The 18,345-nt window shown below is 36.6% G+C and overlaps 1 protein-coding gene across 1 annotated transcript in view; it reads left to right on the top strand.

Moving 5' to 3' along the window:
* The first annotated feature begins 132 nt into the window (after positions 1 to 132).
* LOC129360698 (polycomb group RING finger protein 3) overlaps positions 133 to 18,345 on the top strand; it is a 45,435-nt gene continuing 27,222 nt past the window's right edge. The window contains exon 1 of the mRNA XM_055031058.1: positions 133 to 218. The gene's annotated coding sequence lies outside the window, so the exon portion shown is untranslated. The remainder of the gene's footprint in view (positions 219 to 18,345) is intronic.

The following is an 18,345-nucleotide window of genomic DNA, read 5'->3' as shown; positions in this document are numbered from 1 at the left end:
ATAATTAATCCTTCATTTAGCTGATCAATTAAAAAAATTCCAAAACACTTGAACACGCTCGCCCTCCCGTCGCACAGTCTGCGCATGCTCAACTTTTCTCCCCAGCTTTTCGGCCTGTTCCGCCACCACTCGGTGATTTTCGTCTCTTTGTTACACTGATAGTGGATTTAACTCGGATTCAACCCAAACATCCAGCGGACTGTGCGGCTCTCAAACAGGTTAGTTCGCCCACTTCTCCCCCTCCCCCTGGTCAACGTGTCCCCGTCCTCTGTGACTCGCTCTTCGGTTTCACGGTACCGGTTCGCTCCCCGTCTCCGTCCGCTCCCGAGCATGCTGTACGTGTTGTTTTATACGCCTGTGTGGTGGTGTATGGCGGCGCCGGGCCCTGCAGTTGCACACCGGGGATGAGGTGGTAGTGGGGGGGTTAATAAGAGAAAAAGTGTGCCGTTCAGACGGCTGTAACGCTAACCGGGCTGGCCACCGTTAGCCCGGTCTGAGTGGAGCCTCCTGTGGTTCTGGTTGTGTTTAAATGCCGATCCTGACCAAGCACCAGTTCTTGGTTCCTATTAAGATGGAATGTTCTTGAAAGCTCATGCTCCTCCATTAAGCTCCTCCATTAAGCTAACCTCTTTCTCCCCCAATGTCCAAAGTTCAGGCTAACATGTGGAGGAAGAGCTGCCTTGGGGTTTGGTTTAAATCAGAAGTTGGTGCATATATTTGTACCTTGTCTTGTGGGTGGTTGTCGTCCCTCTCCAGGCTGCAGCAGCAGCGAGAGCAGACTGACATTGTGGGGAGGAAGGCGTGCAGAGAGCAACCAACAAGTCTGTGCAGTTTTCTGAGAAGAGATGTAGATAAATTGTCACCTTGGTACAAACACAGCTTTCTCTGTGTGCGATGGAGTCATTTGGAGCTAATGAGGAATTAGCCTGAAGGATAAACTTTTCCATTTCTTGGACTTTTGCAACCAGTGCCTCAAGCCTCAAATCATTCACATGTCTATAGATTTCTAGAAGAATCTCAAAGCTGTGTTGTATTTTGCACTTGAATATGAAGAGGAAAATGTGAGAAGTATGTGGTACTTACTGGTTCCCTGTTACATCAAAGTATTTTATATTATTTGAACTTGAATTTCCAGAGTCTATTCCTTTTTCTTAACCTCTAAATGAAGTTTCCATCCATTTTCTCAAACTTTTTTTTTTTGATTTGGCATATTTTCTATCATCTGCAATAAATTCATAACAAGACCCAATGTTTGAATCTTGAAAAGCATACAAGTTTTTGACATGAACATTGACATTTTCTCCTCGCTTTGAGGGGGAAAAAACAGCGTTCGATTAGACCAGAGTCAAGTCTTCCAGGGCTGGTATGCTACATGTTTCAGTTCTTTCTCTGCTTCAACACATCTGGATCAAATGATAGTTTGTCTTTTGTTAGTTTCTGCAGAACTTTATGACATGCTGAGGATGTTGTTAGACTATTTAAAGCAGTGGTTCTGGAGCAGAGACACATCAAAAACAAGGAGATCCAGACCCTGGAGGACTGCTGCTGGACTCCTATGGATATTTCTCCTGGACATATACCCACTGAGATTGTTAATCTCTTTAACAAGGACATCCTGGCTAAGATAAAAGGAGTACAAGATCCAAGAAAGTAATACTAACACAACAATACTGATAAATTACGTTTGTTACAGTTACAACAATGTGTCAAGCAATAAAAACCTCTGACAGTTTTTGGTTTTAAACTAGTTAAAGAGACAACTGCACATCATTCAAACTATGGGACAAACTCATCTTTCCTGACTCAGTGCACATCAATGTTACCTTATGGTGTAGCCAGATGCTTGCTCTGAGGTTCACTGTAGTTAACTTGAAGAAGATATATGATGGCAGTTTTCCTAAAGTCACTTTGTGTATGAAAATATACTTCACCCTTTGATTAGAGACTGAGGCACCTCCAACTAAGGTCAGAAACTTGGAATGTCAGGGTGACTACAAATAAATTCTGGTCAGTTTGAGTCTTAAGGCTTGTGTTTTTATCTTTGTCAACCATAGGTGAACAGTAAATTGGACCTTGTATTTAAGTTTAATTTGTCAATCTGAAAAGTCTAACTTTGCCAAAAGATTTTATTTTCGGGTTCTTTCATACCAGCCTTGTTTAGTCTGCTTTAATCAAACTCTACTTCGTTTGTCTGGAAAGTCTGGTTCATTTGTCGAGGTGTGAATGACTCGATCTCTGAAAAGGGAACTGTGGACCACATGAAAACATTGGACAGGACCGTACTATAACGGAGGGCGTTATGGGTAAAACCACCAAAACAAACATGCTAATTTAGCACTAGCAGGAGGAATGGATGCTACTAAAGTCTGAGCTATTCCATTTGTGTTTTGCAAAGTAGAAAGTTGCGCTAATGTCTTCTTCAGAGGTTTTTATGTCGTTTCCTTCAGTGGTTCTTTGTGCAGCGCCACCGCAAATTGCTTTTCAGATCGACAAAGCAAACCCGCTTTCACACAGCGCTGTAGCAAATAATGCAACTTTGGTTTCTAACTAAGTGAGTTTCCTGGACTATCAGGTGTAAAACATCAAACAATCAGGTCTTCAAAAGCTGGGATGTAGATTGATTGATCAATTTAAAGCACAATCTTATAGCCGACCAGTCTCTGAACAAAACCTGGACAGTAGCATAACCACAGGCTCAAAACTTAAATTATCATTTGTTATGAGTTAAATAAGCCAGCACCTCCTATTTAAGAATCAGCATTAGTCAGATTTGATGCCTATTTTGTGTTAAAACATCCACATTGCCCTGAGATATCATGTCCCAATCATCATTTTTTGATGTTCTAGCATTATGTCTGCATGTTAATCAGTGTGTAATGATTACAAATGACCTAAGAATCATCTATCCTACCAGAAAACATGCCTCTCTGTCTGGTAAAACAATGTTAATGGTCCCTCTGGGCAGCCTGATAAAACTGCATGACAGGCGAGCAGGATATGGTCTCTTAAGACTCAGCACTGCTTGATAATGAGAAAACTCAATAGAAACTGAAGCGCCGGAAGATGGATTTGTCTTTTTCTTGGACAGGAAATGAGATCAGACAGCTCCCTAAATGAGCACTAAGCAACTGTAGAGGATCCCCCAATTGCAAGTAAAGCTAGTTTTCAACTAAATATTTCTGAGAATGTAGGAAGAAATCACATCTTGACTTTTATATAGAAGTGCTAATTCTATATTGTACTAATGTGGGTGGAAGATGAAAGCAGAAATTGTTAAATATAAAATGCAATTTTTCTTATGTTGCAGTGGAACTTAGCAGGAATGTATGCTTTTATGAACCTGAGTAATGCATCAGTCTCACACACTACGGTAGTTTTTGTTACAGAGAAAAGCCCTGCAGCCTTCTGTTACATGACTACAACAAACATGGATGCATTTAGGGCTGCTTTGTTTGGAAATGACCTGCTGGTCACAACACCAGCCACACCAACAAAGTTCTTTCTTTTCTAATTGAGGGAAACATTAGAAAACCTGCTTGCACGTCCATGTGACTTTTGGACTCACGCGTTTTCATTCTGCTGACTTATAAGGGAACTGAGTCTTTTTATGTGGTGAAATATCATAAAATGCTGAAAAGAGAAATGCTAAACAGTGTAATAGATGACAGAAAGGACAGTAAATTATACCTGACAGTTTTTTTGCATGTCTTTGTTGTTAGCTTTGAGACTACATGAAACATTTTTTATTCTTGATCACTGAAGTATATGTTTCAGACATTTATTTCCTTCTACATCACAAAAATGTACTACTTCTGATTCAACTGTCACATAAAATTGCTAAAATTTACATTGAAGTTTTTGCTTATGTGACCAAATGGGAGAGACTTGACAGGATGGAAATATTTTCACATATCAAAAGATTATTTGGTGAACCTTTATATTATGTTGTGTTGTATGTAATTTATGTTTTTTGGACAAATTATGTTGACAGTTGCTTACAGAAATGTAGCTAAATTAAGCCTGGTTTACAAAGCAAGAATATTGTGACCCAGTCTTCCCCTTCTAGCAATCATAAGGACAGTCTGACTATCATGATGGCTCTAAAGATAATCTTAGGAGGTATTCCTACCGTGTGTGGTGCTTCCAAATAATCTGTTATGCTTGGAAGGACGTTGGGAACGCTCCGACCTCAACTGGGGATATTCAACATGTTGGAATCTCTTGGCCTGATATCCCACCGTTTGGGGTTTTCTAGAAGCAGACAGAAACATGGAGGGGAATCCAAAATACAGAAGACACAACAACCACTAAATAGTGGAAGCAATTGTTATTGCTTCTTGCTTCTTCTTTGTCAGCCATGTTTTATACTCGGAGGTCCCATTTGAGCGCCAGAGGTTTTGCCAGATATCTGACATCTGAATGTTCATGAGTGAAATCTGTTTGTGTGTAGAACCAAACTTATGATACCTGGACAGGGTTTCCCCCACAAAACTTTCTAAATCTGTAGGGTAGTCAACCAGAGGCCTATTGTGTTTTTCAGTTAAAAAATGTTCAAAATTGACATAAAATTTTAAAATATAACTAGGAAATTAAAATAAATATATGTTTTTGTATTTCAGATGTTCATCATGATTAAAGTGATTTTTTTCTTTTATCAGTGACTTCTCACTTTATTTGCTAAAGCTGTTAACATGTTGACCAGTAAAGACCAATAATTTTAGATATTCAAAAGAAACAAAATAACAAATAAAGGGAATTATAGAGTCGCTGTAAACAAAATTGTCTTTTTTTTAAAGGGTTATTTGAGGTCAAAGCAGCAGACTTTTATCATCTATTTTTGACAGAAAGAGAGTGAGAAAAGACAAAAAAAAAAACCCTGATAAATTATGCATATAAAATGATTGAACTCTTTTTAATTTACTGATTTATTGCAGACCCCGTTGTTGGTGTATGAAACACCCATTCAATAAATACACAAAGCTTAGACTGGTGGGAGTGCAAGTAAAGTCTGGTGATCCACCAGGCTTATAATACACTGGGGAAACATTTAGATTATTATTATTTTTTTTAATTGTGTGAGGTCTCTTATGCTTTGAAACTCAACAGAAAATCGCCATGTGAACCAGACATTATCAGTCATTGGATCTGTACCATTAATAAACTGGTAAAGAAAGCTGTCAAAGCTCTTAGTTTAGGTAAATGAATCTACCTGCAGATAGGCCTGTCGCGATAAACAATAAATCAATTAATCGCACAATAAATTAAAACTGTTGGCCTCATTTCTATTGTCTGCTTTATTGTTTCTTCTGCCTTTTTCCTCTTTCTGTTAATGACACTGAATGAAAAAAAGCTCAACTCTGGTGCTCTCCACTGACCCTCCCTTCCTCATTTCCTTAGTGTAATGCCCAGCGCGCACTACACGATCGAAGAGTTGTCGGCTGATTGCCGCCCCATTTTCAAAACCTGAGAGACCACACACTAGCCGACAGAAATCCTAGGTACAACGGTTTGATCGAACCGTGTGGTGTCCAACAATGGACACAAAATAATAAGTCCAGTTAACTCATTTTAAAACCAGGCATCAATCAATGCTTTATCATAATCTACCTGCAATGCATGTGGCTAGTGTCACTTCTGACTGAAGGAAAATCATTATAACTTATTTAGGTCACTTTAACAAAGAACAGCTGAAAAGTTACTGGGTTTATCGCCTTATTTATATTTTCTTTGCATGAAATGTTGACTAAACATTCATGTTGTTTCCACATATCATCTCCTATGTCTTCTGAATCCACGCTTTCTGATTGGCTACCTGCCACATTCAACAGGCTGCATTAACGCGCCCAGTCGGAGAAAACCCGTGATTTAGAGAGGAGAGGCCACGACGATGTACCGTAACACACCACACAAGGGACAATCTTAGTACGTTTTAACGTTCTAAGATTGTCGTTCGGGGCAAAAAATTGTGTTGTGTGAATTATTGCATCAGGCAGTCAGATGTGCCCGACTGCTCTATTTAAATCTAATGATTACTGAAGGGCAATATAGTATACAGACTTCATAATTTGCACTCTTTTGGTTGAATGCAGTATTTATTTCCACTTTGCCTTTATGTTGTTTAGTTTTTATACAAGTACATTTTTTGTTAATGGAGACTGAGAATCCGTTTTATTTTTGTTTTTGGTTGTTTTGTTTATTTTGTTTATCAGTTCCAGTGTTAAGTGTTCTTTTGAAAATTAAGTGTATCTATCTTTGACAGGAAATCACATGTATTATTATGTAATTTCCATTAAATCCGTGTAAAAAGGTCTTCAAACAATATTATTGCTTATCGCAATGACTTGAGACAATTAATCGCTCAGCAAAATCTGTTATTGTGACAGGCCTACCTGCAGGTGCTTAGAGGTAACTAAACATGACCATCCTTGTCCTGGTTGCGTGAATGTTATCCTCCTCTGAAACTCAAGTCCGTGCTTGTGCTCCATCTGATTCCATTTCTTGGTGTGTCAACATCTGAAATAGCTGCTTGCCAACAGGTTGGGTGAATTCCAACACTGACTTTCTTCATTTGTGTTAACATTATAAACACTGACAGACACCATAGACTCTAAACACTATTGATCTCTTTCGCATCCAACCACTTCATTTGTCTGTTGTTGGAAATTATTTGCATTGTTCACCCTGTACAGTTCTCTGTAAAATAGCAACAGGGAACAAGATTTTCTCTCCCTTTTCTCTCAGCTGTTGGAGATAAAACAGTGGAGGGTCAGCAATGGTCTGCATCGCATCAAGAACAAGAAACCTCACAGCTTTTAGTATCTTTGTCAGCTTATTAAAAGCTTTGGGAAATGAATGTCAGTGTGCCAAATGAGGAATTAATCGGTTACCCGCCTTGTACTGCAGACCATCTGTACGGTAAATGGCTAATAACTGTCATCTAAGACCTTGCGGGTTACTCTATCAGACGCTTGTGGTTAAAGCTGAGAAAATGAGAACAATAGACGTTTCACTGAACCCTGCTTACCTCAATATTTCAGTTTAATCTGCGTAATGGAAACAGGAATTTTACTGATTGTTTGGTCTGAAATTAAGTTTGTTTGATGCAGTGATTTTCTGTATCTTCCATGAGAACTGCAGTAATCCTGCAAAACAGACATAATTTCTAACACACAGGACTAATAAGTGTGTTATTCCTCACTGATGCTTCAGAATAACCTGTATTCGTGTCCAAGTAGAGTTTAGCTGGATTAAACTCATCTGGTTCTCTGATATCATTATTGTTGATGTCAAAGATGAGTCAATTTGACCTGGTGAACTTTTTAATTGAAGAATGTGTTTGGTTTTCTGAACAGTCAGTTCTCTTCAGTCTCTCCAGAATCAACACTTATTTATTTAAAAAGGACAAATGTAAAAATCTGTGACTTAAAAAACAAAAAAAGAAAACACCCCATGAAAGGTTGCACCATTTTTTTTTTTTACCCATTTCTTTAGGACTGATGTCTTCAAAGTTAATTCAGAATAGTGTTGCATTAATGATTGCAACATACCCAGGTTCCAAATCATCACATCTCCACCACCGTACCTTACAACTGGCTCAAATGCTCCAAAAATGTTCAGCGCTAATCACCAAACCTCTAGACTGACTGATCTGACCAAAGGACATTGTTCTTGAAATCTTGATCATTCAGATTCAACTTGAAATGATTTTTTCTGGCACCTTTTTGTTTAGTCTTTATCTCTTGGTTCAGACTTTGACTCTTCCTGGTCATAGTATTCTGCACTACACAACATGTAACGGTACGTAAATCTTATAAGACAAGATGCAATTGTTAGTTCATGAGAAGTTTTTTTTCTCATAGACTCAACCTTTTTGTTCACTTGAGACCAAATATTACTGGTCTTTCAGTACAACATTTACCATTTCCAGTTACCAAAACTGGGATTATGAAAGCTCAACGTAACCCTTAACAACCAGTAATCAGTTGCTATAGCAATGCTTTCTGACTGCTTTAGGATTTGAACAACTTGCAGTATTTACATATTGTCCGTGCCTCGTCTGTCATCTTTCGTTCCTTCTGGAAACCCAAGCTGCAACTAACTAGCAGCAGTCGAAGCCACAAGTTTCATTGTGATGCTTTAATGTCTTGTGTGATGATCCCCAACAAAATGTGAAAATGTATTAATCTGGTTGGAGATGGCCTGTAATATTATATTATATATTGTAATAATTAATTGGGGCAAAATGTAAGCCCTATCCTGGATAATTGGATGGCTAATTTGCTACTTATTTGTATTAGAGCTGCCTCTAATGACTGATCAACAGATTTTTATAATAGTGAATATTGTACCACCAGCTCAGCTACTTTGTTGTTCTGTCTAGATGCTTTTCAGACAAAACTAAATCAGAACAAACTAACATCTGAATCAGCAGGTCAGGCTTTTTAAAGACTGGTAATCGGACAGGAACCTGTCCAATCAGCGCGCCATTTAACATTTAAAACCACTGATTAAGGCCTGTAAAGTCTGAAATGGAGCTTTTTAAATTTTGCAGCAATGTTCTGGTCTTGGGGTGAATTTGCTGGGTCATCCACTCTTGGGACGCTTAGCACCTGCCTAAAAAGGTTTCCATACGTGTGAATAATCTATTATCGCTGCAGAATTATGGTTTTTAAAGACCTTATTGCCCCCATAACCTCTCAGATTGATGGGCAGAAATGGTTGCTTTTCTCAAATTTTTAATGATGTCTCTTCGCTTTAACATAATGTTGAGAAATGCCTTTATGCTTTAGAGTAACAAATAGTCAAAGCTTTAGTTTTTATGGAGTGAGAATAATCGTGCAATCAATTAAATTTGGCACTTGATGTTTGTGTTTAGGATTAAAAATAAATAATTTTAGAATCTCATAAGCATCAGGGCATTTTTATTGTGTCACAACATATAAAACTCTTTAACCGGAAGGGGATTATACTTTATTTTTCACCTGCGATTGTAAAATGTAGACAATCATCAGTCTCCCAATTTAATTTTGTTTTCATTACTTTCAATAAGTCTGGCAGTCCTTCAGTGGCCTTTATATTCAATTCTTACTAATGTCAAGCTTTCTTTTTACCTGTGGAAGTAAATATCTTTATGAAAGTTATAATTTAATGTAGAAAACTTTCCAGCTTATCGATTGAAACATTCAGTATGAGATTTATTAACTCACGTTTGGCAGTCGGTTGACTGTACAATAGCAGCTGATGATTTCAGAAGAAACAGGGAATATGTGGAAACGACAGAAAAGTAGATTTAGTGAAATAATGTTTGAAAGATGTAAAAGTGAGGCTGTGGGAGTAAGTGGGAGGAAGAGGACTCCTGGAGCCTGTCAGCTCTCAGGTTGGCTAAGTGCTGACATCTCTCACTGTGACCTGCCGACAGACGCATTAAGTGAAGTTTGACATTTGAGTCCTGACAGATGTGAAATGTAATTCTGCTGTTAAAGCCTGCAAAACTAAAGACAGACTGATACCTCTGCTGATAACTGATAGTCACAGCCTTAATCTTTGAACTTTATTATGGCTGTCTGTTTAAACTGGTTATTGCTTCTCTTGTTTGTAATTGAACTCCTATGTGATGATACACAATTCTCCCATTTGTAGATGATGGAACGTCATCTACCAGCCAGAGACGAACCGTCATATCACACTTAATCTTACTTTAGAAACCAAGTCAAACGCAAGAATCTGTTACTGAAGTGTGTGTTTGTGTTAGGGGTCAGAGTGGGAGATTCTGACCTTTGAACCACAGTCATTTCATTCATGTGGCAACTTCTGTAAATACTGTTGTTTTAACTCCCCTGTGTTGCAGCTTTTCTTAAAAACCCTTAATATCCTGCGTCAAGTTTGTCTCTAAATTGTCCCAAATACAGATGCTTCCTGTTTATGTCTGCTTTGTTCTTCAGTTTGACAGATTTAGTGTCCATTAAAGCAATAGAAGGAGTATCTATTGGCTCCCTGATGTGATTTGCAGTTGTGAATTAATAATCACTAATCGGAAAAGGGTTGAAGATGGTTTCTGGATTACTTCTTTGAGAAGTTGTTTTGGAGTTGTCACAATGGACAGACCCAAGACTTAAGTTATGAAAGATCAAAACATTTTCTGATGGGTGTGTTGAATTTTCTAATAATCTTCCATTTGATCCACTCAACATAAATTGCTGTGTGGAGTTCAGTAATGCAGTCGACCTTGGTTCATTCACTCTTTCAAGCTGCTCTTTAGTTAATTTTATCAGTCTTGTGCTAGAACAGATTTTCAAATAATTAAACTGTTTTAAATCAGTTGGTGTCACTTGAAATATGACTTTATCATGATAAATTTTCTCAATTATTGAAATAATTGTCAGCTAATTGAGTAATCACTAAACAACCTTAAAAAAGCTTGTTTACTGAATAAAACACATTTAGAACTGTAATTAAACCAAAGCTGATTTAATTGGGGCAAAATATATAAATATACATACATTTTACATTTAAGATAAATGTCTGTATATATGTTTTAGCTAAAACAACTCAAGTAGCAGTTTCTTTCTTCAGATTTTTTATATTTATGCCTGTAAAACATTTTATTTTCATCTTTTAATGTATTTCTTTTATTGTAGTTAAAAAAAAATTTTAATTTGTAAAAATGTGTCAATTTTTTAGTATTTAATCGTCAGAATAAATCAATAGCATAATTGATAATTGTAAGTTGCAATCCTGAAACACTCAATAAGAAATCTTGATTTATTAGTTGTTGTTCCTGTTAATCTTTTGGATCATTTTATACATTGTTCTCTTTGGTTACAACAAGGTGATTCAGAAGAAATCAGTTAGAAAACTGCTGCTGTCAGTGGGTGTGGTTGACCCAGAAAACTGCTGTTATCATCAAACCAACATAACAATGAAGTCGAATCTCCACCAGTTTGACACAACTGTGAACAATTAGGACACCCTAAAAACCAACCTGTGATTTTAAAAAAAACATTTTTGAAATACTGGAAAGCTCCAGTAAACAAATGTAAAATGAAGACATAAACATCGTAAAGTGTGTTTTAAAAAATGCAATTTTTGACACACCTGCATTTGATCCCACTCAACTTGCCTAAAACTACAGTGAGTGCCCAGTTGGGGATTGCAAACGCCCACAGATAGTTGAAATCCATGAATACTTTGGAAATCCTCTGAAAAAGCATGAAGCTGTCAAACACCAAGTTCAAACACCAAGTATATCTTAATATGTTTTCATAAACACAGTAGAAATAATCTTAGCTCTACTAGCTGATGTCATCTCGGCTATTTGGGGTTGCAGCCAATCAGAGCCAAGGAAAATGAATGCCCCTCTGGGATTGGCTGGTCTGTAAATCCCAGCCAAATCTGTCAAATAGCTTTGCATCAAGGTGTTTCAGCTTCCTGAGCTGCATTTTCTTTGGGATCTTATAGATATGCTTTACGAAAAAAAATCTGAACAAATTGGAATTTAGTTCCATGGAAAAGTTTTGGGAACAGCTAAATTCACTAATACTGAACCGTAATAGTTCTTTGAAAGTAATCGGATATGTATCTGATTCAGTGTCACAAATCATTTTTGTTTTGGCTGAAAAATTGGAATTTGAGAAAAATAATAAATCACAACTGTAAATTATTGAGTTTGTTTTAATTTATCATGCGTTTAATTGATTTATTGCTTAACAGCCCAACATTCAGCCCAGAATAAAGGTAATATCTTGTTTCTGAAAAATAATCTCCTCTTTCTAATATTTCGGTTCTAAAAAGAGGATAAATCCCATGTTAACTAATGTATTTGTTACTGGAAATTCCCTGGTTGTTGGTTTATTGTGTGATGTTTCTCCTCGTTTGCCTCGCCGTGTGTCTCCACAGCAGGAACATTGCTTCTGTGTTTGGTTTCTCCAAGAGTCCGCATAACCAGCTCATTTGCTGCCTCTAATGACACATGCCACTTAGGAGGAAATATTTGTGCAAAGCCTCTTAGAGTACTGGAACTGTTTCATTTTTGTGTAAGCCGTTTTTAAAGGGAATCATTTACCGCTTTATACATGAAGGCAGAGATGGTCTTACTGCAGTAATCTACCCAATTCCCCCTCAGGGACCAATTTAACTGCAGGCACACATGACTGTAGCAGATATATTTAGTCAGGCCACACAAGTTAGTTGTGATGTTGTAACTCCACAGTTGGAAATGTTGCAGAAAGATGTTTTGTAATGTTTTTTTGTCTCAAATAAGTTCATAAATGTATGTTTTTTTGTGTTTGTATTTTTGGACTGTGATGGGTTATGCACATATATGCATGCCTATAGGCCTGTTGCAATAAGCAATAAATCAATTAATAGTATGATAAATTCAAAATACTGCGATAATTTGATTTAATAATGATTTGTTTTTCTTTTTTCTTTCTTTCTACCAATAACTGGATGATAAAACTGAAGTCTGGTGCTCTGTAAACAAAATGGTCCTTCAAAAAAGGCAAGTTGAGACCAAAACACCAGACTAAAGATCTTAATCATTCAAAGGAAACACATCTGACCTCTCTGTTTGTCTGCTTAATTGTTTTCATCTGTGCCCTAAATTACACTTAAATTCAATGATTTTTTGTGTGACCCAACACTGTTGGCGATATAACCTCTGATATTGTAGCAATTCTGCATTGTTTTTACCAGTGGAGTTAAATATTTATGTTGGAGTCCTTCAGAAGCAGTTTCTGTTTTAAGTTATCTTCCTTTTCTCTTCGGGATAAATGACACTTCAGCTTGAAAAACTGCTCCGCCTCGACTCAAAGCTCGATTATTCCAGCGCCGTTGCCTCTTGGCAGCTCTTCCAGCCTCCTGGCTGGCTGCAGTCTGGTTCTGTTTGGATCGCCTCTATTGTCTGAATGATTTCCCCAGGCACAGAGTCGTGCTGGGGGGGATTGAGGGCCATCAGAAAGAATTAAGCAGCAACAATAACTGTGTGTGTGACGGGGAAAGTGTGAGGGAATCTGTGGGCGGTTCTCGTGTTTTTCAGTGGACTCTAAGTTTGGGTTTGAGTGTTTGTGTGTGTGGTCCTGGGCTGTGTGTTTTGAAATGAAGCCAAAGTTTCCACAACAAGCAGAGGCCTCTCCTCCTGGCTCCGGGCGCTGATGCAGCCCTTCGCTGTCCGTCGCTCCAGCTGGCGGCCAATTTATGCTGGATCCAAACACTCCAGTGGCCCAACAGTGGCTCTTTGTGGAGCCGAAGTGTTTGTCTGTCTATTCTGTGTGTGCTTAACACCTTTTGGGACTTGTAGTCCAGTAAATGATTGAGTGCAAATGTTGTTAGATTTAAAGACGTTTCTGTACCATTTTAGACATAAATTAGTCAAATGACAAGCTGTAGTTTTTCTGAGGCGTTCAGGGTAGCAACTGTTTCAGTCTTTGTTGTTGCAAAATTTTCTGTTGAATACTTAGAGAAACACTTGGAGGAGTGACTCAATGATGGGAAGAAATTACAAAACCTTTGCTTGAGCATAATTCATCTTTTTTCATAACACTACATGCATAACATAAACCATGGTAGACTTTTAAACTGCAGCGTCTTTATTGTTCTGATACATTTAGGTTTGTTTTTGGGAGGATTTAGAAGAATCCATTTCTTCTGTTGTTCAGTAAAGTATCTTAATTATTAGACAATGAAGTAACATTGTCTATTCAAATACGGTTAAAATATTATGAAAAGATGTTAACAGACAAGACCTCTCTAAGATGTTTGGTCACTTTACAAATATTTGAATAATTCTTAATTTTATAATCTAATTTGTGATTTTTTTTAAATTTGATTCAAAACTTTTTAATTTAAAACATTTCCAATTAATAATTTTGATGAATAATTTAATCAAACAATTTTACTTGAATAGTTTGATTAAATTCTTTGTTAAACTATAACTTAGCTTAATTTTCTCCTGTCAGTCAGTAAAACATCTTATTTTACGAAACTTTTTTTAAATGTCTTCCTGCGCTGCTCTTCTCCTTTAACAGGCCACTTGGCTCCACTTTGAAACCGCTTAACTAGAGCACTGACAATTAAATCAGCCGAAAATTAAATCAAGACTTTTAAGATGTCTCCTCTTAATCTAATTGTTTTCATTTAACACAAGTGATCCAAATTGCTTTGATGCAAATCCTAAACATCATTTATGATATTTTAATCAGTTTTTGGCATTAATTCAATGTTTGTTGGCCTAATTTTGCAGTTTGCTTGTATTTTCACCAGTTTTATTGTAATGTGAAAATCAGATTGATATGGTGATTGATTTCAAAGATAATATTGGACTCTAAAGGGTCAGATTTGTCACAAATAAACCTGCAGTTTTCAGTGCTTTGGCACCAACATGCAGTGGAATATACTCATTGAGTTTGGTCGTTTTATAAAAGCAACTTGATATTTTGGATTCAACAGGAGCTAAAGTTGGGCAAATATGATGGAGGTGCAAAATTTTGGATCAGCTGACTTTTTTTTTACACACTATATTGCATCAGACTTTTTAATAAAGTAGTTTTTCTTAATCATTTTTAGGATAATTTGTAAAATAAAACTTTGATATGGATTTTAAGGTATACTGTTTAGTGAAATAATACACCACCGGGGTTTCACCTCACTACTAGTGGAGTATGATCAACACAACAAAGGAAATGTATTTCATGCTGTTTAATATTTCTATATTTTATTGTAATAAAATTAGAATTTACTGAGCACATGAGAGTATCATCATCTATTTAAACAAACTGGAGTCCATCAAAAAATGGTCTAAACCAATAAAAGATTGTTCCTGTGATCCGTACAACATGCTCTGGATTCAGTGATATAATATGATTAAAAAAAATGCATCACTGAGCTCTACCAGCACCAGTATTGACTCCAGTCTGAAGCCATCTTTAGATTATTCAGATTTCTACAATCTTTACTGTAAGGTTTAATTTTTAATCACCTGAACTGTAAATGTTTGGGTGGAATTTGACTATCGAAGAAACGCAGCTCTGTGACGAGGCTCTGTGGCTTCTGAAACCGGAGTGACTGGTTTCAGGGATGTAAAATAGTTTAATTTTTCTTTTTTTTTTTGAGGCAAACAGTTGGACAGGTTTCAGTGGGAGGATGAAAGACGGTGATTAACTCCATTACGAATCACTACAGCACATCAAGAGCAGTTTACTTTAATCTTTCACTCATTTTCACCTTTTTTATAACCAGATTCATGTCTAAGGTTTTACACCAACCCACATCTCAAGAATCTCTGAGTTTCTTTACAATTTATATTTATTGCTGTCAGATCCTTTTCCATTTGATATTAAACTCTTTCGTCAAGTGTACACAAACGGGATAAAATGTTTCAATGATTTTGTTTATGTATATTTTAATGTATTTCTAACTTGGTATAAAATAAGCTTAAATGGTTCAATGAAAAATCAGGCAAATATGCCAATTGTTTTTGTTATTTATTTATTTATTTTTTTTAATCAAATAATCGATTTATGGTCTGAATAACCAATAGAAACATTTGTATCTGTACATATTCAGTATATGTGGTGGAAGGTCTCTGAAGTTATAAGAGAGAGAATAAACCTCTGGTAGAGAGTAAAGGTGGACCGATCTGAAATTAATATCTGAATTGGTCCTGATATTGAAAAAAGTTTTTAGATAGTTTATCAGTGATTATGTCTCTTCAGTCTGAACCTTTTGTAAGAAGTTTATCTTCACGTTTGACCAAGACAGTAAACCTGTTGTTTATTTATTTTGCATTGACAATTGTTCTAATAATTGCAATGACTGAACAAATTAAAGTTGTGTTGTTTTTACATTAGCTAGCTTGTGAAGCTGTTGGTGTATTTTAAGTGTACTGTACTAGTGCAGTTATTAAATAAATTTATAATTCAGTACATTTATGTCAGTGTTTGAAAAAAGAAACGTTTTGAGTCAATTCAGCTTGGTTTTTCTGTACTGGACTGACTGATTCTAACGCTTAAGCATAAGTTCATGTGTTGTTATAAACCTGTAGTTGTTAGATTAAATTACAAATTTAAATTTAGCAGGGTTGATTTTCTGTTTTCCGTTTGTCTCCTGAATCATGCTGCTATTTTTCATCTGATTTGACTTTTTAATGAGCTAAATAACAAAAGCATCGATTTGAATAAGTCAGAGGTGCTCTGTTTGACCGCAGCTTGACCGCATTACATCACAGGGACACTGCAGGTGTAAAGTTACAGTAACATCCGAGTTAAGGCGCTGTGACCGGCAGCAGTACAGTGTGTGCGTGTCCTCAGCAGCCCTCTATGCGTTTCATCTCGGCCGACTAACCGGGATAATTTCACGGTCTGATGAGCTGGCAGAGACCGGCCGGCGCGCCGGACACTTTAAAGACTTTCTTTTTCTAATGCGTGTGGAGGAGGATGAAGGATCAGTGGGTGTTCTTCGCTTCAGATTTCCCCTCTCATCGTGACTAGAGAGGTCGACTCCTACGATTAAGCGATGAATCATGCCTTGTGATGGCATAACTAGTCAATGCTGTGCTGGACATCTTCTGTCCTTCAGCAGAGGGCGGATTCAGCAGGACAGGACGGCTGGACTTGGTTCAAAGTCATTGTCTTTCTCTGCTGAACTCACAAACTTTAGTGAATTTGACAGTTTATTTTTTTCTTTGAGGATCCCCATTAGTCTCTACCTTAATGTCCACACCAAATATCACAATATAAATTCCTTTACAAACAAAAAACGCAGACACAATAACACAAAATTCAAAATCAACCACTTCAACTTACAGATATTACAAAAAGGCAACAAAAACTATTTTGATCAAAACAGGACTAAATTAAAATCAAATATAAGTACAACAAACGATAAGAAACTATAAGTATAAATTTGAACTTTCCATCAATTCAATGTTAAATGTTCTTTTAAGTTTACGGAATTAGCCATCAGTGTAATTTCAGAAGGCAACATATTCCAAAAGGAAATCGCTGCATACACAGCTGTTTTATTTGTCAGCGAGTTGGTTTGAGGCAGACGTAATGTAAAAGTGTTACTAAAGGTTCGTCAGGTATTAAACGCATGTTTATTACAGGTGGGTAACAACTGTGAGAAAAGGCTAGACGGTTTACATGAAGTCCAGATTTTATGGAAAGAGAAATGAAGACCACATGCTCGTCTGTCGCAATCTTATTAAAGAAGTATGAAATATCCTTAAAATGATGATTACTTTTTAAAATTTTTATGTATTTTGGATAGGGGTGCACTGATTGCAGTGTTCTGGCTGATCACAATTACCGATCTTTAAAAAGTCTGACTTGCAGATTCCAATTTAGACCAAGACCAATTTTTTTGTCTGAAATGTTGCTAAATATTGCAAGTCTCAGAGTTGATAACAGTTGATAACGTCAAATCTTTCTCATGGGAGAGCAGAAGCAGACAGTGGTTGACTTTTAGATCTTTGTTGAGGTAGATAGTGGATAAGATCAGCTTCACATGGAAGTAATGGCCGATCACCTTTTCCCAAAATTAAGGACATTGGCACCAATAAATCAACTGGCAGATAAATTGTGCAAATAGATAAATGCTCTCCTAATTTCGATTCATTATTTTGCTGAAAAACCCAGTAATTAGGGCCCTATAAAGTTTTACTTTTTTCCATTTTCTACCTTTCTGTCTTAATTTTTCTAAATTACTTTTTAAACATATGTCAATGCAGAAAGTTTGAAATTATGGTGTGAATTAAAAAATTAACAGATCAATAGCGAGAGGTCAACATTGCTGTGGTTTAACAAAACATCAGCTTTATAAAGTGCTACAGTGTTTTCACCTCGTTAAACATTATGTGCAAAAGTCATAATCATCAGTTTTATGTGTCAACACCTGTGCAGTTTGAAATTACAACTTTTAAGACTTGAAATTTGTAATTCTGTCTTTAAAACTCAAAATTGTTAGTCTCATTCTTTTAGTTTTTATTTTAAACCATGTAATTATGACTTATTCTTATAATCATAATTTTATAACTCATAATTACAACTTCCTCTTGGGCTTTTCTCCTTCCTTTCCAAATGTACTAAAGGTTGGATTTTTCATCACCATAGTTTACTTTTAGGCTTCCTATTCGTTCTCAGTTCCTCAGCATCTAAGAATGCTACATGCTAAAGTGTTTATTTGACATTTTTCCTGATAGCGGTATTTGTACAAATGTAATAAAAATTTGTTCCATCACTTTTCAGGTGTGATTCTGTAAATATAAAAGCAGAAAACCACCAAACTCTGTGACTTTGCCTTGTTTTCCTCCTCATTTATCCCTTTACCATCACCTCATCATTTAACAGC

Source organism: Poeciliopsis prolifica, unplaced genomic scaffold (assembly GCF_027474105.1).
Source record: "Poeciliopsis prolifica strain line A6 unplaced genomic scaffold, Auburn_PproV2 SCAFFOLD006, whole genome shotgun sequence".
In the NCBI taxonomy this organism is placed as follows: domain Eukaryota; kingdom Metazoa; phylum Chordata; class Actinopteri; order Cyprinodontiformes; family Poeciliidae; genus Poeciliopsis; species Poeciliopsis prolifica.
This window is presented reverse-complemented; position numbering and strand designations above follow the sequence as displayed.